The sequence below is a fragment of the Musa acuminata genome, chromosome BXJ2-4, assembly GCF_036884655.1.
Source record: "Musa acuminata AAA Group cultivar baxijiao chromosome BXJ2-4, Cavendish_Baxijiao_AAA, whole genome shotgun sequence".
Taxonomy (NCBI): domain Eukaryota; kingdom Viridiplantae; phylum Streptophyta; class Magnoliopsida; order Zingiberales; family Musaceae; genus Musa; species Musa acuminata.
Genome location: NC_088341.1, coordinates 35,669,226 through 35,691,606, shown reverse-complemented (window position 1 = coordinate 35,691,606; position 22,381 = coordinate 35,669,226). Strand labels below are relative to the sequence as shown.

The 22,381-nt window shown below is 38.8% G+C and overlaps 2 long non-coding RNA genes and 1 pseudogene across 2 annotated transcripts; all 3 read right to left on the bottom strand.

The window, feature by feature from the left end:
* Positions 1-2,204: 2,204 nt before the first annotated feature.
* LOC135610553 (uncharacterized) lies at positions 2,205-7,622 on the bottom strand. The gene is made up of 4 exons (XR_010486183.1): positions 7,526-7,622; positions 4,936-4,998; positions 4,744-4,838; positions 2,205-2,750 (listed from the first exon to the last, which is right to left on the bottom strand). It is a non-coding gene; the product is annotated as an uncharacterized LOC135610553 (long non-coding RNA).
* Positions 7,623-11,839: 4,217 nt separating this feature from the next.
* On the bottom strand, positions 11,840-16,238 carry LOC135609166 (uncharacterized). Its single transcript, XR_010485694.1, has 3 exons — positions 16,140-16,238; positions 12,853-13,211; positions 11,840-11,920 (listed from the first exon to the last, which is right to left on the bottom strand). It is a non-coding gene; the product is annotated as an uncharacterized LOC135609166 (long non-coding RNA).
* LOC135611439 (small nucleolar RNA snoR143) lies at positions 12,387-12,588 on the bottom strand (annotated as a pseudogene).
* Positions 16,239-22,381: the final 6,143 nt, after the last annotated feature.

Genomic DNA, 22,381 nt, shown 5'->3' with positions numbered 1-22,381 from the left:
TATCTCTCTCTCTCTCTCCTCTCCCACTCTCGCTCTGACTTCTCTCCGCGCTTCACTCTGAATTCTCTCCCCGCGCCCTGCGCCTCTCGCCTCTCCTCTGCTCCATTCTCCTCCTCGTTGATTTCCTCTCCTCTCCTAGTCAAGAAACCGTCTTTGGTCGTCCATCCATGGAGCCCATCGACCTCGTACCGAGCGGCTACAGGTTCCTTCCCACGGCGGAGGAACTCTTGGTTGACTACCTCGCCAACTGGGTCGCCGGCGCACCCCTCCCTGGCCGCGCTGTCGCCTTCGCGGACGTCTACGGCACCGAGCCGTGGAATCTTCTCGGCAGCGATCGGCAGGAGGGCTATTTCTTTGCGGAGCGCAAGCCCAAGAACAGCGGCGGCTCGCGCGTCGATCGAAAGGCCGGCAGCGGTTCTTGGACTCTGTACAAAAAGCAAGAAACCGTTAAGTCCATGGTCGGCGGGCGCGAGATGGTGGTCGGGCGAAAGAGCTGCCTTTCTTTCAACGATGGTCGGCGGAAGAACTCCGGGTGGACGATGTACGAGTTCGAGATGTGTTCGTCCGGCGGCTTCGAGAGGCGAGTTCTCTGTCACGTCAAGAGAAGCTCGCATTGTGCCTACTCCGGCGGCACCACCATCAAAACGGTTGAGACCACCTTAACGGAGGCCGCGACAGACACGGTCACCGGCGACAGCTTCGTTGGGCGGAAGAGAAATAGAGACGAATCTTCTACTCTCTCGGCAAAAGCATCGACTCTCTCGAAGAAGCCATGCTGGGAGTTGGTTGCACATCCCAGCAGAGCATTGCAGTCCGACGTCTCACCACATCCAACCGCGGCGGTGCAACATTCCTCGTTGGCTCCTGCTGTGACAGCCCCGGAGACTCATCTTTCCTCGGTCGACTCCGTTGCAACGAACGAAGCCGGAGTCGCAGCCGCCTCTCCATCATCAACGGACGTTGGTGGAGGTGAGCTCCCGATAACTACGGAAGAACTGGAAGCATTCTTGGCTTCGTCTTCGTCGTCGGTCGATCTTGGCGGTGAGCAGAACTGCACCGACGATGCGTTCTTCGCCAGAGAGGTTGAAGCCTTCCTGATGTCGGATGACACCGACACAGCCACGACTACCATCCCGAAGGCCTCACCGCCGGGCCTTGTCGATCTTCTCTCGATGCCCGATGACACTCGGTTTGATTCGACCACGGTCGCAGAGGTTTCCTCCTCATCGTCGTCGATAGACTTGGTTGCGTGCGAGCATATGCACAGCACCGACGATGACTTCTTCGCGAGCCTGGAACGGGTCTATGCCTCCTTGATGTCCGATGACACGATTCCAGCCTCGGTGATGTATGGCACCAGCACTGATTTAACCACGGTCGCAGCGGCTTCGTCGTCATCATCGATCGACATTGTTGGGTGTGAGCAGACGGAGATCATAGATGATAATTACGACTTCCCTATTGATTCGAATATGACCTGGTGGTTGGATTTGTAGCTTGCTTGTATGAAAACTTATACGGAAAATGATGTTTGTTCATGTATATCATAACAATGGAAGGGAAAGAAAATTTTATGTTCTTGTAAATATTGGCCATAACAAAGTTCAATTTTCATCTCATGTTTTGTTTGTTGTTTCCTTAATATGATGGCATCTATAAGAAATGGTATCAATGTTGTTTCGTCAAGTTCGAAGAGAAAGAGTGATCATATGATATCAACAGGTTCTCTCAACCTCAGACTTTGCTGGTTTGGACGACTGGTATCAGAGGCAAGGCAGCAAATTTGATCAATCTTCTTTTGGAAACATGTTCCAACTTTTTTGTTTCCGAGTGAAGTCCACAACAACAACAACAACAACAAAAACAAATACTTTTTTGTTTCCGAGTGAAGTCCACAACAACAACAACAACAACAAAAACAAATAACAATACTGCAAGTCAATCCATCGATAAAAACCTTTAATCACTGAATCGATACTATAGAAAAACCAAAGGTGTGTACTGATACTATAGAAAACCAAACCTTTAATCACTGAATCGATAAAAAAATTCCATGGTTTGAAGCAATTGACAATGGCCAAAAAAATTCTAACTGATATGCAAAAGATTAAACACACATATCATAGTAGAGAATGAATATCATAGTATCAACAACTAGTCCTGATAAGCCACCGTTAAGAAATACAAGACAATTGAGACAACAATTGAGATAGAAGAACATACCATTCATCTTACTGATTCGAAAAAATGGTCAAATTACATCTAAATTACATATTCAGAATTTTGAATGAATTTAAACAACCAATCTGAGTCTACTATTCCAGCTTTGGAAGTTACATACGAATTCAAATAACTAATATCAAATCTACAAAACAGTAAAAATTTGTGGGAGTAACCACGTCGGTTTTCAAAACAAATGATAAGAACAAATAACACTCCTGAGAAGATTGAAACAGACTAAGATACGGGCCTAAGGACTCCTAGTATTCCTTCATGTTAATCTAAAACTAGTTCAAGCACATAAATCAGAAGAACTTTGTCTCATTACATGCCGGAAGAAAGCTTATGAAGAAGAAATGTAATCCTAATTCCTTTTGCAAAGGTTGTAGCATTCAAATTCTTCTGGAGTGTAACTCCTCTTCCTCCTTTGGGGCATGAATTGTAACATGATCTGGCAAATGAGTCATGGTGCCCTGCTTTCTTTTAGGATCCTAGTCCAGCATGATCTTTACTTCGATATCGAGGATACCCTGACATGTTTAAAAGCAAAAGGTCAGTTAAAATGGATCATTAAGCACTTGAATATATATATATCTCCAGGTATATCTGTGTTTTTATTACTGTTTAGAAAGTCAATAAATTCATCCATCTAAATTTCAGCACAAACAAGGTTAGTACAATAAAAAATTCGAAGCATTTAGGTACAACCTACCAAACAAGCATTTCTAGTTGAAGTTGTCAATAGGCAAGTATCTATATGAGCATTGCGAGGAAACCAAGCTCTTTTAAAGCAATCATGCTGCACTAGAGATGTAGAAAGAATTCAGGGACAGAAGTATCAAATAGGAAGAACAAAAAGTCATCTCCTTTATCATGTGGCACTATAGACGTAGAAATAAAGCAAAATAGAAGAAAAAGAAAGATATTTTGAGTTTTTCCCTCTCCTCAAACATTTAAACTTAGCCAAGCCAAATTATTCTTATTGCAGAGTTTAAGCTCATCAGTATCGAGAGGGGTGATCAAGAAGGCAAGATACTTGAAAAATAGAGTTTGGATTATAACAAAAAAAAAAAAGGTAAGAACACAGTTTGACTAAAATTGTTCTTGATGCTTTCAACATGTGTATGAGACAAATTCCTACTGCAGTCAACCATGCAGCAGCAACAAAATCATAATGCTTGAAGTTGCGGCAAAAAAACACAGGCATTGGCAAAGGTTATAAATGAAGAAAAAACCAAGTATCCAATTGCAATGACTTAATGACTTCATCAAAATTTTGCTGCCGTCATCAGAATAGTTTCATTGAAAAATTTTCTACCATATACTACTCACCCCAGTTACCATCAGAAATTATGTTTGTTTGCTGTTCTTCCAAGATCAGTTATGCATGTCATTTCAAGCTTGAGTTGAACAGAATCATGCCATGATCCAAGAACTGACATTTACTGGAGTCTCTATGCATGTTACACACAAAATAATCCACCTCATTCAGAGAGTATGCCACGAATTCAAACTTGAGTTCAATAGAGAGTTGATGAAATTACAAATTTGAGAACCCAAAATTCATTGCGTTCCTGTAGTTGATATGGAAGAAAAGGAAGGCAAAAGGCTTGAGTTGCAAATAGGAAAACAGAATTGTAAGCTACATTATTTGGAGGTAGCAAACGAGAATCTAATGGAAAAAGGAAAAAGAAAATCTTGTTTGTTGGAATCTGACCATTTTCTTCTAAAAAAGAATGTCTTGCCTAATTAACTCCATAAAGCAAAGTTCCTTTTGAGCAATCGAGTGTATTAGAGAAAATTATCACAGTTCTGAGGCCAACGTGATCAAAACCAATACTATGCTTGACACAGATTTTTAAGAGACCATAAGCAAATAAATGTCGGATGACATACTGAAAGATAAAACACTCGATCAATGTCTGCATTACAACTATCCATGCCTTTCACAAAACACATTCTATACAAATTTGGATGTAGAAAGAAGCCCAAAAGTCATAGCAGAATATCTGATAAAATTGACAGGATTTTTCTACCAGGACTGTTAGACTAAATAATCATACTATAGGAAGACAACTATAAAAAGCCTCCTTTTCAAAGATCAGCTAAGTTTCAAGGTTATATACACTCATTACTATTAAATTTCTTATAAAATTTTATCACAGATTGCCTAGGTTTGAAGGGGAAGAAACTGAACAAAGATAAAAGATCTCTAGCCTGTAGTACCGAAGAGAAAAATGAACAAAACCTAACAGACAATTTACAGTCTTACTGGGAATCAATAAAGCTTCACTAAATATATGGGCTGCAGGTAATGCTTATTCAACATGCCCACACTTAGCATTCCTGACCTAAAAACTCGACATCCGCATGCATCTTAATTCGAATGAAACACTAATGAAATAATAAGACACTACATTAGATTTCAGATACTGTCAATTGTTAAGACACAAAAGGAGATGAAATCCATAACAAAAACATCCACTGGATGATTCGAGTTGAAGATAGAAGGTAACAGCTTACATGGTACTACAAAGAGCAAGATGTGCAACTGCCTTGAGCAGCTATTTAACCTTTGTGATGTAGTCACTCATAGCCACCTCCTTTGACTTCCTTCCCTGTCAACTTTACTAATATTAAATAAGAAATAAATTTTGTCCAACAAGTTATATATATATATATATATATAAGATTTGTCAAGTGGATTTTGTAAACCTTCAACAACCTTCCAAGCATCCCACTTGGCTCTGTCCCTCATATCGAATATACCAGGTCAGCCTACAAAGAGACAAAAGAAAAAAGTGTTATAATTTTGTTTGGCAAAGAATGAAAATCACAAATAAGAATATATTAAGGAGCACATACTAGTTTTCACTGGTCCAACATTTGAATATGATAAGGCATTTGATTTTAACCTTTAAAAATTATTTTTTTTCTTATTTTTTTAATAATATATATAAGCCCATAATAATTTCATTCAATATCATGATAAAAATTTATCCAAAATTTAATCCGACATAAATAAAACCAACTAAATCCATGATAATTAATAATTAAATCAACTTCGATTCACATTTGTGTAGAAAAACACGTTGTTCAACAATCTCTTCTCTTCTCTGTCTTCAAAGAATTCAGAGACAGAAGTATCAAATAGGAAGAACAAAGAGTCATCTCCTTCATCATGTGACACTAGAGATGTAGAAATAAAGCAAAATAGACAAAAAAGAAAGATATTTTGAGTTTTTCCCTCTCCTCAAGCATTTGAACTTAGCCAAGTCAAATTATTTTTATTGCAGAGTTTAAGTTAATCGGCATCCAGAGGAGTGATAAAGAAACCAAGAAACTTAAAAAAAGAGTTTGGATTCAAACAAAAAGAAGGTAATAACACAGTTTGACTAAAATTGTTCTTGATGATTTAAACAAGTGTATGAGACAAATTCCTACGGCAGTCAGCCATGCAGCAGCCACAAAACCAAAATACTTGAAGTTGCAGCAAAAATAGAGAGGCATTGGCAGAGGATATAAATGAAGACAAAACCAAGAATCCAATTCAAATGACTTATGACCTCATCAAATCTTTGGCCGTAACAATCATTTTGCTGCAGTCATCAGAATATTTTCATTGCAAAATTTTCTACTATCTACAACTTATCCCAGTTACCATCAGAAATTATCTTTGTTTGCTGTTCTTCCCAGATCAGTTATGCATGTCATTACAAGCTTGAGTCGAACAGAAATCATGCCATGATCTAAGAACTAGCATTTACTGGAATCTCTATGCATGTTACACACACAATAATCCACCTCATTCAGAGAGTATGCCACAAATTCAAACTTGAGTTCAATAGAGAGTTGATGAAATTACAAATTTGAGAACCCAAAATTCATTACGTTCCTGTAGTTGATATGGAAGAAAAGGAAGGCAAAAGACTTGAGTTGCAAATAGGAAAACAGAATTGTAAGCTACATTATTTGGAGGTAGCAAACGAGAATCTAATGGAAAAAGGAAAAAAGAAAATCTTGTTTGTTGGAATCAGAATGATCATTTTCTTCATCTAAAAAAGAATGTCTTGCCTAATTAACTCCATAAATAAAAGTTCCTTTGGTTCAATCGAGTCTATTAGAGAAAACTATCAAAGTTCTGAGGCCAACGTGATCAAAACCAATACTATGCTTGACACAGATTTCTAAGAGACCACAAGCAAATAAATATATTGACTCGGAATGTACTATGATGCACAATAACCAATACCATCAAGACAGATTCTTAGAAGCAAACACTTATAAACATAAATAAAAAACTAGGAAGTAGATAAAGATACAATCTTAATACTTATAGACTACTTATAACAAAGGCCATATGCTAAGTAAAACTGAAAAAAATGATTGATGGAACAGTTTCAATGATATAAATAAGAAGTAACGATAATTAATAACAAAACATAAAAAATAAGCCCATCTTTTCAATTCAACTATTTGGAAGAAATGGGGAGCAGAAGACCAAGACTTCTTTTATGTTTTTTCTTTTCCTCTTCTGAGACATGTTTTTTCTTTCCCATCCTAACATATGTGTGCAAAAGAGTATCATTTAGGAAAAGTTGTTTCTTCTCATGTGTGCACGCATGCACACATAACATGAACATCAACTGAGGGAAATTGATAGCAGATTCTAGCAATTATATTTATTATTTAGGGCCACTAATTTCAGGCATTATGGTTTTTCTTCCTCATTGTAGCAATTATTCACAAACATTTGAAGAGTTTAAGCCTCGCTGTATCAGATAAAATTAAGATACCAATAAATATAACAAAAATGAAATTATGTCTCTATTTTTCATCGGAAGAAAAACCATATTCTTCCGTCACCATGTTCTTGCCTTCATAATGAGGCTTAGGCCATGGAAGAGTTCAAAAGGACTCAACCAACAATATCGACAAAGAAAATAAAGGGGGTGACACATAAAGATTCTTTCTAGTCTCAAGAAGCTAATCACTGTACAAATCGATCAGACACTAACTACTAAATCAACCCTTCACCAAATGATCAAGGAAGCCTCTGATCTTAACTGAGAAAGGGGCCTCATGCATGCATGCTCTCCAGATCCATGAAACTACATGAATGTCAGCCACAGAACTGCAGATGTTCTAAGCAAACTAAGATCATTATGACTAACATACACGCACAGTCAGAGCTCAAAGATTAGGTCACCATATCCCCAAAAAAAAAAAGGGTAAAATTAGCAAAATAGAACACAACAACAGGAAAAGAGGATCAGAAATCACGTAGCGATGTTGTTCTCATCACCTGCAGACCCATCGCGCTCTCTATTCCTCCTCCTCCTCCGCGTCTTTGGATTCCCGTTTGCGTCGCCGGGTCGCGAAGGACGGAGAGATTATTATGTACGCGCACGTCATTATAGGCCTCGGATTCAAAACAATATGCATTTGGATTTTCGATGGATCAATGCATTCCAGATCGAAATAAACGGACGTGATTCAATGATCGGGACTAGCGGTCGATCACGATGTCGTCTAATTTGTTTGGGGGCTTCGGAATCCACAATAAGAAACAGCTTACATTAACCAATAGGATTCGAGTCAAGAATCCATCCGTGCGCCCATTATATGTATATATATACATACATATGTATATATATACATATATATATATATATATATATTTATTTATATATATATATCTCTCTCTCTCTCTCCTCTCCCACTCTCGCTCTGACTTCTCTCCGCGCTTCACTCTGAATTCTCTCCCCGCGCCCTGCGCCTCTCGCCTCTCCTCTGCTCCATTCTCCTCCTCGTTGATTTCCTCTCCTCTCCTAGTCAAGAAACCGTCTTTGGTCGTCCATCCATGGAGCCCATCGACCTCGTACCGAGCGGCTACAGGTTCCTTCCCACGGCGGAGGAACTCTTGGTTGACTACCTCGCCAACTGGGTCGCCGGCGCACCCCTCCCTGGCCGCGCTGTCGCCTTCGCGGACGTCTACGGCACCGAGCCGTGGAATCTTCTCGGCAGCGATCGGCAGGAGGGCTATTTCTTTGCGGAGCGCAAGCCCAAGAACAGCGGCGGCTCGCGCGTCGATCGAAAGGCCGGCAGCGGTTCTTGGACTCTGTACAAAAAGCAAGAAACCGTTAAGTCCATGGTCGGCGGGCGCGAGATGGTGGTCGGGCGAAAGAGCTGCCTTTCTTTCAACGATGGTCGGCGGAAGAACTCCGGGTGGACGATGTACGAGTTCGAGATGTGTTCGTCCGGCGGCTTCGAGAGGCGAGTTCTCTGTCACGTCAAGAGAAGCTCGCATTGTGCCTACTCCGGCGGCACCACCATCAAAACGGTTGAGACCACCTTAACGGAGGCCGCGACAGACACGGTCACCGGCGACAGCTTCGTTGGGCGGAAGAGAAATAGAGACGAATCTTCTACTCTCTCGGCAAAAGCATCGACTCTCTCGAAGAAGCCATGCTGGGAGTTGGTTGCACATCCCAGCAGAGCATTGCAGTCCGACGTCTCACCACATCCAACCGCGGCGGTGCAACATTCCTCGTTGGCTCCTGCTGTGACAGCCCCGGAGACTCATCTTTCCTCGGTCGACTCCGTTGCAACGAACGAAGCCGGAGTCGCAGCCGCCTCTCCATCATCAACGGACGTTGGTGGAGGTGAGCTCCCGATAACTACGGAAGAACTGGAAGCATTCTTGGCTTCGTCTTCGTCGTCGGTCGATCTTGGCGGTGAGCAGAACTGCACCGACGATGCGTTCTTCGCCAGACAGGTTGAAGCCTTCCTGATGTCGGATGACACCGACACAGCCACGACTACCATCCCGAAGGCCTCACCGCCGGGCCTTGTCGATCTTCTCTCGATGCCCGATGACACTCGGTTTGATTCGACCACGGTCGCAGAGGTTTCCTCCTCATCGTCGTCGATAGACTTGGTTGCGTGCGAGCATATGCACAGCACCGACGATGACTTCTTCGCGAGCCTGGAACGGGTCTATGCCTCCTTGATGTCCGATGACACGATTCCAGCCTCGCTGATGTATGGCACCAGCACTGATTTAACCACGGTCGCAGCGGCTTCGTCGTCGTCATCGATCGACATTGTTGGGTGTGAGCAGACGGAGATCATAGATGATAATTACGACTTCCCTATTGATTCGACTATGACCTGGTGGTTGGATTTGTAGCTTGCTTGTATGAAAACTTATACGGAAAATGATGTTTGTTCATGTATATCATAACAATGGAAGGGAAAGAAAATTTTATGTTCTTGTAAATATTGGCCATAACAAAGTTCAATTTTCATCTCATGTTTTGTTTGTTGTTTCCTTAATATGATGGCATCTATAAGAAATGGTATCAAAGTTGTTTCGTCAAGTTCGAAGAGAAAGAGTGATCATATGATATCAACAGGTTCTCTCAACCTCTGACTTTGCTGGTTTGGACGACTGGTATCAGAGGCAAGGCAGCAAATTTGACCAATCATCTTTTGGAAACATGTTCCCAACTTTTTGTTTCCGAGTGAAGTCCACAACAACAAAACAAAAACAAATAACAAAGCTGCAAGTCAATCCATCGTTAAAAACCTTTAATCACTGAATCGATACTATAGAAAAACAACAGGTGTGCACTGATACTATAGAAAACCAAACCTTTAATCACTGAATCGATAAAAAAATTCCATGGTTTGAAGCAATTAACAATGGCCAAAAAAATTCTAACTGATATGCAAAAGATTAAACACACATATCACAGTAGAGAATGAAGATCATAGTATCAACAACTAGTCCTGATAAGCCACCGTTAAGAAATACAAGACAATTGAGATAGAAGAACATACCATTCATCTTACGACTCAGAAAAAATGGTCAAATTACATATAAATTACATATTCAGAATTTTGAATGAATTTAAACAACCAATCTGAGTCTACTATTCCAGCTTTGGAAGTTACATACGAATTCAAATAACTAATATCAAGTCTACAAAAGAGTAAAAATTTGTGGGAGTAACCACGTCGGTTTTCCAAACAAATGATAAGAACAAATAACACTCCTGAGAAGATTGGAACAAACTAAGATATGGGCCTAAGGACTCCCAATCTTCCTTCATGTTAATCTACGACTAGTTAAAGCGCATAAATCAGAAGAATTTTGACTTGTTACATGCCGAAAGCTTATGAAGAAGAAATGTAATCCTAATTCCTTTTGCAAAGGTTGTAGCATTCAAATTCTTCTGGAGTGTAACTCCTCTTCCTCCTTTGGGGCATGAATTGTAACATGATCTGGCAAAGGAGTCATGGGGCCCTGCTTTCTTTTAGGATCCTAGTCCAGCATGATCTTTACTTCGATATCGAGGACACCCTGACATGTTTAAAAGCAAAAGGTCAGTTAAAATGGATCATTAAGCACTTGAATATATATATCTATATATATATCTCCAGGTATATCTGTGTTTTTATTACTGTTTAGAAAGTCAATAAATTCATCCATCTAAATTTCAGCACAAACAAGGTTAGTACAATAAAAAATTCGAAGCATTTAGGTACAACCTACCAAACAAGCATTTCTAGTTGAAGTTGTCAATAGGCAAGTATCTATATGAGCATTGCGAGGAAACCAAGCTCTTTTAAAGCAATCATGCTGCACTAGAGATGTAGAAAGAATTCAGGGACAGAAGTATCAAATAGGAAGAACAAAAAGTCATCTCCTTTATCATGTGGCACTATAGACGTAGAAATAAAGCAAAATAGAAGAAAAAGAAAGATATTTTGAGTTTTTCCCTCTCCTCAAACATTTAAACTTAGCCAAGCCAAATTATTCTTATTGCAGAGTTTAAGCTCATCAGTATCGAGAGGGGTGATCAAGAAGGCAAGATACTTGAAAAATAGAGTTTGGATTATAACAAAAACAGAAAGGTAAGAACACAGTTTGACTAAAATTGTTCTTGATGCTTTCAACATGTGTATGAGACAAATTCCTACTGCAGTCAACCATGCAGCAGCAACAAAATCATAATGCTTGAAGTTGCAGCAAAAAAACACAGGCATTGGCAAAGGTTATAAATGAAGAAAAAACCAAGTATCCAATTGCAATGACTTAATGACTTCATCAAAATTTTGACTGTAACAATCATTTTCCTGCCGTCATCAGAATAGTTTCATTAAAAATTTTTCTACCATAAACTACTTATCCCAGTTACCATCAGAAATTATCTTTGTTTGCTGTTCTTCCAAGATCAGTGATGCATGTCATTTCAAGCTTAAGTTGAACAGAATCCTGCCATGATCTAAGAACTGGCATTTACTGGAGTCTCTATGCATGTTACACACAAAATAATCCACCTCATTCAGAGAGTATGCCGCGAATTCAAACTTGAGTTCAATAGAGAGTTAGGAATAGAGAATCTCGGAGACACTATGGATGGAAGGATAGAGAAAAATAAGATAGGAGAGAAATAGGGAAACTTGATTTCGAAATAAATATATATATCAAATTAAACATATAAATCTAATTAATTAATTAATTAATTAATTAATCTTGGGGCTTTAGGAAACACAGGATTTAGATTTGGATTCTGTTCAAGAAACGATCCAACAGCCGTATCTATCATTACCTTCATATAAGCGCTTCACTCTCACTTTGCTCTCCTCTCCTATGCTCCCTTCTCCTCCATGTTAAGAAGGAATGATACTCCTGAGAACAAATAACAAATGATAAGGAACAAATAATAATACTTCTGGAAAGATTGGACTCCCAATCTTCAATCTACGACGAGTAGAAACATATAAATTAGAAAAACTTTGGCTTATCAAGAAGAAATGTAATCTCAATTCTTTTTTTTTTACAAAGGTTATAGCATTCAAATTCTTCTCGTCACTCTAAAATTTAAATCTCAAAAAGTAATAGGTCAGTTAAAATGGGATCATTAAGAACTTGAATATATATTTCTCCAGGGATATCTATGTTTTCATTGCTATTTAGGAAGTAAATAAATTCATCCATCTAAATTTCAGCACAAGCAATGTTACTGTAGTAAAAAATTTGAAGCATTTAGACACAGCAGACAAGTATTTCTAGTTTGAAGTTATCAATAGGCAAGTCGTTATATGAGCAATGCTAGAAAACCAAGTTCTATTAAAGCATTGTAAGGTGTACAACTATATCTGAGATGGTATTAATGAACAAACTGAAACTGTAGTCAAGTCATTTGTGGATCCATCTATGGTTGTCTGACCACTATCATCGACTGAATAGTTTTCATTTTATGCATTGTTGCTAAAGACCCCAAAATTAGAACAGCAGAGGCCAAAAGATTACAACCAACAAATGCATAATAAGAATGGAAAGCTTACTTAATGCAAGGAATCACTTTACAACCAATTGCACACAAATCATCTAGTCTCAAACCCATATTTAAACAAAGGCCATGCAAGGAAGAACCAGAATGTCCTCATAATTGTTAAACTGATTCCAATGAAAAACTGCATGAATGTGGCACACTCACTTGTAAGTTCTTTCAAGCATCTGAGACAAACAATTCCAATGAAAAACCTTAATGTTTTCAAGCAAGATAGACAAAATCTAAATTAAATTGCCACAGACAAAATGTCTAATGATGAGCTCACCTCCAAGAAGCTTGTACCAAAAAGATAGCCCAAGCAATTGCACAAAGCCCTCTGTTGTTGACCTTCGGTGTACAGCTCCACACCATTTTCCAAAAAGTTGAATCTTTATCGGACCACAGAAGTCAACTCCAATATCCTTCTCTCCTTCTCACCATACACAATTATGATACGAAGTCCAAATCGGGTGTACCACCGAGGCTTAACATAAATTGAAGATCGATATCAAGTACGTTCAGGGTCCTGGCGGCTCTAGTAATGATCACCGATGTTGACCTCAACACTGGAGTACCCGTCCACAGCTCAGTGGTTCTTGTGAGGACGTCACTAAGCTCCGCAAAGAACACACCATCGCCAACAAACTAAAACATAAGAAAATAAAATCCACAAAGTGTTACAATAAGAAACAATCTAGGGAGATACTTAACGTTAGGGTTCGTGAAACTTTGTGTGAGTGAAGATTGGAGATCGCTTCGATTGCCATCTTAATGGTCGAGCATCGGATTACGACATTAACAAAAGACACATCAAACTTTGACATATTAAATAAAAGATATTATTTAAAAATAAAAATATTATCATATAAATGGATCTTAGTTTATTATTTTATAATGTTTAAATCAATTTTTAACTAGTTATTTTGAAAATGTATAATTTTAATTATATATTAATAATGTAATCTTTTTGCAATGTATAAAATTAAAATAATGAACAATTTAAGGGTTTCCACTAAATAAAAACCAAATAAAAAAGAATTCAATTTCCGTCAATTAATCATTTAATGATAGTTTTATCATTTATGAAAAATAAACTGAACTGCAAAAAAAAAAAATTGAGATGCTCAATGCAAAAATATATAACATTGACGATTATTCTAGGGAAATCTTACAATAAAATAAACATCTTTAGAGAAAAAGGGGCTCACAAATCTTATTAATTTAACTTCATAAAAAATATTTTTTAAAACTAAAAAAATTATTTGAATATGATAAGGCATTTGATTTTAACCTTTAAAAATTATTTTTTTCTCATTTTTTAAATAATATATATAAGCCCTTAATAATTTCATTCAATATCATGATAAAAATTTATCCAAAAATTAATCCGACATAAATAAAACCAACTAAATCCATGATAATTAATAATTAAGTCAACTTCGATTCACATTTGTGTAGAAAAACACGTTAATCAACAATCTCTTCTCTTCCCTGTCTTCAAAGAATTCAGAGACAGAAGTATCAAATAGGAAGAACAAATAGTTTTTATTGCATAGTTTAAGTTAATCGGCATCCAGAGGAGTGATAAAGAAACCAAGAAACTTAAAAAAAGAGTTTGGATTCAAACAAAAAGAAGGTAAGAACACAGTTTGACTAAAATTGTTCTTGATGATTTAAACAAGTGTATGAGACAAATTCCTACTGCAGTCAGCCATGCAGCAGCCACAAAACCAAAATACTTGAAGTTGCAGCAAAAATAGAGAGGCATTGGCAGAGGATATAAATGAAGACAAAACCAAGAATCCAATTCAAATAACTTATGACCTCATCGAATCTTTGGCCGTAACAATCATTTTGCTGCAGTCATCAGAATATTTTTCATTGCAAAATTTTCTACTATCTACTACTTATCCCCGTTACCATCAGAATTGATCTTTGTTTGCTGTTCTTCCCAGATCAGTTATGTTTGTCATTTCAAGCTTGAGCTGAACAGAAATCATGCCACGATCTAAAAACTAGCATTTACAGGAATCTCTATGCATGTTACACACACAATAATCCACCTCATTCAGAGAGTATGCCATGAATTCAAACTTGAGTTCAATAGAGAGTTGATGAAAATCATGAAATTACAAATTTGAGAACCCAAAATTCATTACGTTCCTGTAGTTGATATGGAAGAAAAGGAAGGCAAAAGACTTGAGTTGCAAATAGGAAAACAGAATTGTAAGCTTCATTATTTGGAGGTAGCAAACGAGAATCTAATGGAAAAAGGAAAAAGAAAATCTTGTTTGTTGGAATCAGAATGATCATTTTCTTCTTCTAAAAAAGAATGTCTTGCCTAATTAACTCCATAAATAAAAGTTCCTTTGGATCAATCGAGTCTATTAGAGAAAACTATCAAAGTTCTGAGGCCAACGTGATCAAAACCAATACTATGCTTGACACAGATTTCTAAGAGACCACAAGCAAATAAATATATTGACTCGGAATGTACTATGAGGCACAATAACCAATACCATCAAGACAGATTCTTAGAAGCAAACACTTATAAACATAAATAAAAAACTAGGAAGTAGATAAAGATACAATCTTAATACTTATAGACTACTTATAACAAAGGCCATATGCTAAGTAAAACTGAAAAAAATGATTGATGGAACAGTTTCAATGATATAAATAAGAAGTAACGATAATTAATAACAAAACATAAAAAAATAAGCCCATCTTTTCAATTCAATTATTTGGAAGAAATGGGGAGCAGAAGACCAAGACTTCTTTTATGTTTTTTCTTTTCCTCTTCCGAGACATGTGTTTTCTTTCCCATCCTAACATATGTGTGCAAAAGAGTATCATTTAGGAAAAGTTGTTTCTTCTCATGTGTGCACGCATGCACACATAACATGAACATCAACTGAGGGAAATTGATAGCAGATTCTAGCAATTATATTTATTACTTTAGGGCCACTAATTTCAGGCATTATGTTTTTTCTTCCTCATTGTAGCAATTATTCACAAACATTTGAAGAGTTTAAGCCTCGCTGTATCAGATAAAATTAAGATACCAATAAATATAACAAAAATGAAATTATGTCTCTATTTTTCATCGGAAGAAAAACCATATTCTTCCATCACCATGTTCTTGCCTTCATAATGAGGCTTAGGCCATGGAAGAGTTCAAAAGGACTCAACCAACAATATCGACAAAGAAAATAAAGGGGGTGACACATAAAGATTCTTTCTAGTCTCAAGAAGCTAATCACTGTACAAATCGATCAGACACTAACTACTAAATCAACCCTTCACCAAATGATCAAGGAAGCCTCTGATCTTAACTGAGAAAGGGGCCTCATGCATGCATGCTCTCCAGATCCATGAAACTACATGAATGTCAGCCACAGAACTGCAGATGTTCTAAGCAAAATAAGATCATTATGACTAACATACACGCACAGTCAGAGCTCAAAGATTAGGTCAACATATCCCCAAAAAAAAAAGGGTAAAATTAGCAAAATAGAACACAACAACAGGAAAAGAGGATCAGAAATCACGTAGCGATGTTGTTCTCATCACCTGCAGACCCATCGCGCTCTCTATTCCTCCTCCTCCTCCGCGTCTTTGGATTCCCGGTTGCGTCGCCGGGTCGCGAAGGACGGAGAGATTATTATGTACGCGCACGTCATTATAGGCCTCGGATTCAAAACAATATGCATTTGGATTTTCGATGGATCAATGCGTTCCAGATCGAAATAAACGGACGCGATTCAACGAGCGGTCGATCACGATGTCGTCTAATTTGTTTGGGGGCTTCGGAATCCACAATAAGAAACAGCTTACATTAACCAATAGGATTCGATTCAAGAATCCATCCGTGCGCCCATTACCAATAGGATTTTTAACCATGTCTGTGATCCATCATATTTATAGATTTTCAAAACAAGCATCTCTAGTGTATCGCACGATTTTAAACAGGCACATGCTTCCTATGGTCTTTGTGAAATCAATCTCGTTCACTAGACTGAACACTAAAACTCCATCCTTTACGATATGGCTTCTTCAAGCTTTTGCAAGGATATATAATTTACCATGTAAAAAGATCAACTCTACTTATAAGAAATTGTCAAAGCAACCCCGATCTAATTATAAAATACAAATTATTTCCATTCACAAATACAAATCAAAGACTACTATTCACCCAAAATTAAAAACAAAAGTCCCTGATGCTTCAAATTTCACATAGATACAATTTTAGCTACACTTTCCAAATTGTGATAGAATTTAAGAGTGAGATCTATATTTATGGTTAACAAAATACTCAATATCAGGCGTATCTTGGCCCATCAATAGTCAAGCGGATCATTTCGGATGCAGTTCTACATCATGTAATATGATCAATGCTTCTTACCTATCCTTCCATCACCATGTTCTTGCCTTCATTATGAGGCTTAGGCCATGGAAGAGTTCAAAAGGAGTCAACCAACAATATCGACAAAGAAAATAAAGGGGCTGACACATAAAGATTCTTTCTAGTCTCAAGAAGCTAATCACTGTACAAATCGATCAGACACTCACCACTAAATCAACCCTTCACCAAATGATCAAGGAAGCCTCTGATCTTAATAGAAAAAGGGGCCTCATGCATGCATGCTCTCCACCTGAATGAACGATTACGGACACAAATTTGTGCAATTTGACACTTTAAGATTTTAAAAGTCAACACAGTTCCGATTTCAGCAATCAATCGAACCACTACGGAACCAATATATTAGATGGCACACTGGTCTATACCATCTAATACCACGGAAAATGTAATAAAAATTAAATATATACTAATTGATACTAATTTATATAGTTCGATGTCAGATCGATATCAAACCGTGGTTGTGCAGTTGCAGGAATAAGTTTTATCAAACTTAAATGCTGTATTTTGTAACTCCAAATCACGGAGTTTTATCAAATTTGTAACTCCAACACATATAGTTCAGCACAAATCAATGTAATTTGTGGAAATCATGTTTTTGTTGATGTAGGATACTACCATGGGCTTCCTGTAATGGCACCACCTCAATATGCTGCTCCACCACCTAGGAGCAGCGGCTTTTTGGAAGGATGCTTAGAGTGTTCATGGCTTCTATTTTTTATGCTCTTAAAGTTCAATTTTTTATGCTCCACCACCTCAATATGCTGCTCCACCTCCCAAAAAACCTTCTGAATCACCCCTTCCTTCTGTTTCTGTGTTTGTTAGAGCAAAAGGAAAAATTGGAGTCTTTCTTTGTTTTTTGTGTGATTAAAGTATACAGCAGTAGAGGTATATGATACTTGATGAACAAAGATTAAATGGAAAAGTGAAAATTAAACAGTATATGCAATCATGATTTGATGCATTGTATGGCATACCATCCAAAATAATATGAAACGAGCTGTACATACTGGTCTGCCCACTGAATGGAAAGTGATAAGCTCGTTTCAGATGGTATGCAAGAATCAGGCGAGGTGTCGGACAAGTATGGATAATATGTTGCTCGGTACCTTCGAAACTCATGTTGTATCGATCGAAATTTGATCGATACCAATCCAAATCGGCTCAAGTGGAACCCGAATACTCAAATTAACCATTGAGGCCTCTTTTGGAACTTTAAATCCTCATGTGTCCCCCTTTTAACTCAGTATTACTCTCATTCGCTTTCTTACTCTTTCTCACACTTTTCTTTGTGAAAGTTCATGATCGGTGATTAGTAGTAATCAAGATATTGATTTAAATAAAGGAGGGATGCAAACTCATGATATGATGGAATTTCACTCTAATTTGAGATAGCATTTACCTTTTTTCTATGTTATATCATCATTTTGTACAAAGATTAAACGTGATTACGGTCATTCTCTTATGTTTAGTCTCAACTAGGTTCTTTCTCTTACATTTAGAACTAAATTAGGGATACTTAGGGTCAAATTGATGGTAATAAAAAGATAAATTCACTTTCTCGTCCTTAGAACCTGTTATTCCTATTCTTTCATGCCTCATATACACTATATTCTTATTTAAATATAATAAGTTATCATTAATTAGGATTAAATACTTAAAAATTATCTTTTGTGAATTCCAATCATCTTTTGGCTTTAAAAAAAAAAATTGGGATGTACTTCAGACATATGGTACATCGATATCGACTATACCGGACTGTTTATGGGCCAATACCACCGATCAACATGATACTGTGATCCATGATTGGATCATCCATTCTACATATTGTTCTATATCTTAGCTTAGCATGTATCCTATTTGTTCTTTTCTTATATTGAGCTTTTATGTGGAAGAGGAACTAGGATTTGTGAAACGTATTTGGAGAGTTTCCATGAAATGAAGTTGTAAAACAAACTTCAAATCACCTTCACCTTTATTTTAATGTTGTTGCTGCTAAGATAAACTCGTTTCTAGAGCTTCTTGCATTCTTTGCAAGTTTTCATTACTATGAATATTAGCTAAACACCAATTGCTGTTATTTTTCACATGCTCAGAATAGTGGACTCCTTAATGTTTATGTCATGGTATATGGTATTCATATGCTTGCAAAATATTACCAGATGACTTCAGAGATTTGGGGAAAAAAATAAATATTATTTTCTGATTATTTGTTAAGATATAGCAAAAAATATATATATTTTTTCCATCACCGATCTTGCCATCACCAAAATTGATCTTACCAACAAAAGTTTTTATTGCCAAAACCCTTCAGCAAGAATTTGTTAAACATTTGAGTGAAAATTATTATCCTCAATCAAAAAGTTTAATATAGCGTGGAGGTAATTAAATTCTCATACTTGTTTAACAGGAAATAAAAAAATACCAATTCACCTAAGGAGTATACTTTGGAAGAAAAACTCAATCCTCTCAAGAAATTAAAAAGTAAAAAGTTTTCCCGCTTTTTTTTTTTTTGTTATGAGGGAGAAAAGGGAAAATACACCCACTGGTCTTGAAAAGGACAATCATTTCCCAGAATAGGTTCCTAAACAAGGCAAATTAAAATGAAAGAAGATAAGATTCATCAATAGATCCGCATGAACAAGATGAGATCACAAAATGAATCAGCTACATTTATTTCATTTGTGAAATTGAGATCACTTGCTATTGTTTTGTGCTACTTTATCCTCTCACTAGATTGTTGTCCTAAAGTGCTGCTATCTTACTGGTGAGTGTTGCTGAGGTCCATCCGTCCTATGTTGTCTGCTGATAACACTACTCAGTCTTGAAGTTTTGCGGCTTTTAAAAACCTTGAGGTGTATGCTAAAAGGCTGTAATCAAAATTTCAAGCTTGTCACTGTGTTTCAGCATCTTATCTTTTATTGTAGAGAAACTCGTCCATAATTTTGTTTCGCTGTGGTTGACACTGCGACGGACCTCGTTGGCATACAGGGGCAAATGATCACCCTCCTCGTCCCTCTGATTGGTTCCGTCAGCTCCCACCCTCAAACCACAAGGCAATACTGGAGGAAGCAGCGCACATACCTCCTCCGTCTTCGCGATCATCGAACAAACCTGAAATCGATCGAAGAAAACTCAAAATCCGCACTAAAATCCATGCATTATGCTGAAAAATGAGGTGTTTCGGACAAAATGCTCACCGCCGTTCCCGAGCAGAGACAGATCGAACGGGGCGAAGGGCTCGGTGGATTTGGAGACACAAAGAAGATGAGCACGTGCGGAAGTTAATTTCAAATTAAATATATAATACGACACTAAAATCTTATTAATATAATTAATTTGGGGATTCGGAATCCAGAACAGGAAACACGCTTCAAGAATCACTCTGCGCGCCCGTTGCCTACATTCTCCTCCTCGTTGATTTCCTCTCCTCTCCTAGTCAAGAAACCATCTTTGGTCGTCCATCAATGGAGCCCATCGACCTCGTACCGAGCGGCTACAGGTTCCTTCCCACGGCGGAGGAACTCTTGGTTGACTACCTCGCCAACTGGGTCGCCGGCGCACCCCTCCCTGGCCGCGCTGTCGCCTTCGCGGACGTCTACGGCACCGAGCCGTGGAATCTTCTCGGCAGCGATCGGCAGGAGGGCTATTTCTTTGCGGAGCGCAAGCCCAAGAACAGCGGCGGCTCGCGCGTCGATCGAAAGGCCGGCAGCGGTTCTTGGACTCTGTACAAAAAGCAAGAAACCGTTAAGTCCATGGTCGGCGGGCGCGAGATGGTGGTCGGGCGAAAGAGCTGCCTTTCTTTCAACGATGGTCGGCGGAAGAACTCCGGGTGGACGATGTACGAGTTCGAGATGTGTTCGTCCGGCGGCTTCGAGAGACGAGTTCTCTGTCACGTCAAGAGAAGCTCGCATTGTGCCTACTCCGGCGGCAAAACCATCAAAACGGTTGAGACCACCTCGGAGGCCGCGACAGACACGGTCACCGGCGACAGCTTCGTTGGGCTAAAGAGAAATAGAGACGAATCTTCTACTCTCTCGGCAAAAGCATCGACTCTCTCAAAGAAGCCATGCTGGGGGTTGGTTGCACATCCCGGCAGAGCATTGCAGTCGGACGTCTCACCACATCCAACCGCGGTGGTGCAATCCGACGTCTCACCACCTCCAACCGCGGTGGTGCAATCCGACGTCTCACCACCTCCAACCGCGGTGGTGCAACATCCCTCATTGGCTCCTGCTGTGACACCCCCACCCCCGGAGAGTCATCTTTCCTCTGTCGACTCCGTTGCACCGAACGAAGCCGGAGTCGCAGCCGCCTCTCCATCATCAATGGACGTTGGTGGAGGTGAGCTCCCGATAACTACGGAAGAACTGGAAGCATTCTTGGCTTCGTCTTCGTCGTCGGTCGATCTTGGCGGTGAGCAGAACTGCACCGACGATGCGTTCTTCGCCAGAGAGGTTGAAGCCTTCCTGATGTCGGATGACACCGACACAGCCTTGACTACCATCCCGAAGGCCTCACCGCCAGGCCTTGCCGATCTTCTCTCGATGCCCGATGACACTCGGATTGATTCGACCACGGTCGCAGATGTTTCCTCCTCATCGTCGTCGATAGACTTTGTTGCGTGCGAGCATATGCACAGCACCGACGATGACTTCTTCGCGAGCCTGGAACGGGTCTATGCCTCCTTGATGTCCGATGACACGATTCCAGCCTCGGTGATGTATGGCACCAGCACTGATTTAACCACGGTCGCAGCCGCTTCGTCGTCGTCATCGATCGACATTGTTGGGTGTGAGCAGACGGAGATCATAGATGATAATTACGACTTCCCTATTGATTCGACTATGACCTGGTGGTTTGATTTGTAGCTTGCATGTATGAAAACTTATACGGAAAATGATGTTTGTTCATGTATATCATAACAATGGAAGGGAAAGAAAATTTTATGTTCTTGTAAATATTGGCCGTAACAAAGTTCAATTTTCATCTCATGTTTTGTTTGTTGTTTCCTTAATATGATGGCATCTATAAGAAATGGTATCAATGTTGTTTCGTCAAGTTCGAAGAGAAAGAGTGATTATATGATATCAACAGGTTATCTCAACCTCAGGTTTGGACGACTGGTATCGGAGGCAAGGCAGCAAATTTGATCAATCATATCTTTTGGAAACATGTTCCAACTTTTTTGTTTCCGAGTGAAGTCCACAACAACAACAGAAACAAATAACAAAGCTGCAAGTCAATCCATCGTTAAAAACCTTTAATCACTGAATCGATACTATCGAAAACAAAACCTTTAATCACTGAATCGATAAAAAAATTCCATGGTTTTAAGCAATTGACAATGCCCAAAAAAATTCTAACTGATATGCAAAAGATGAAACACACATAT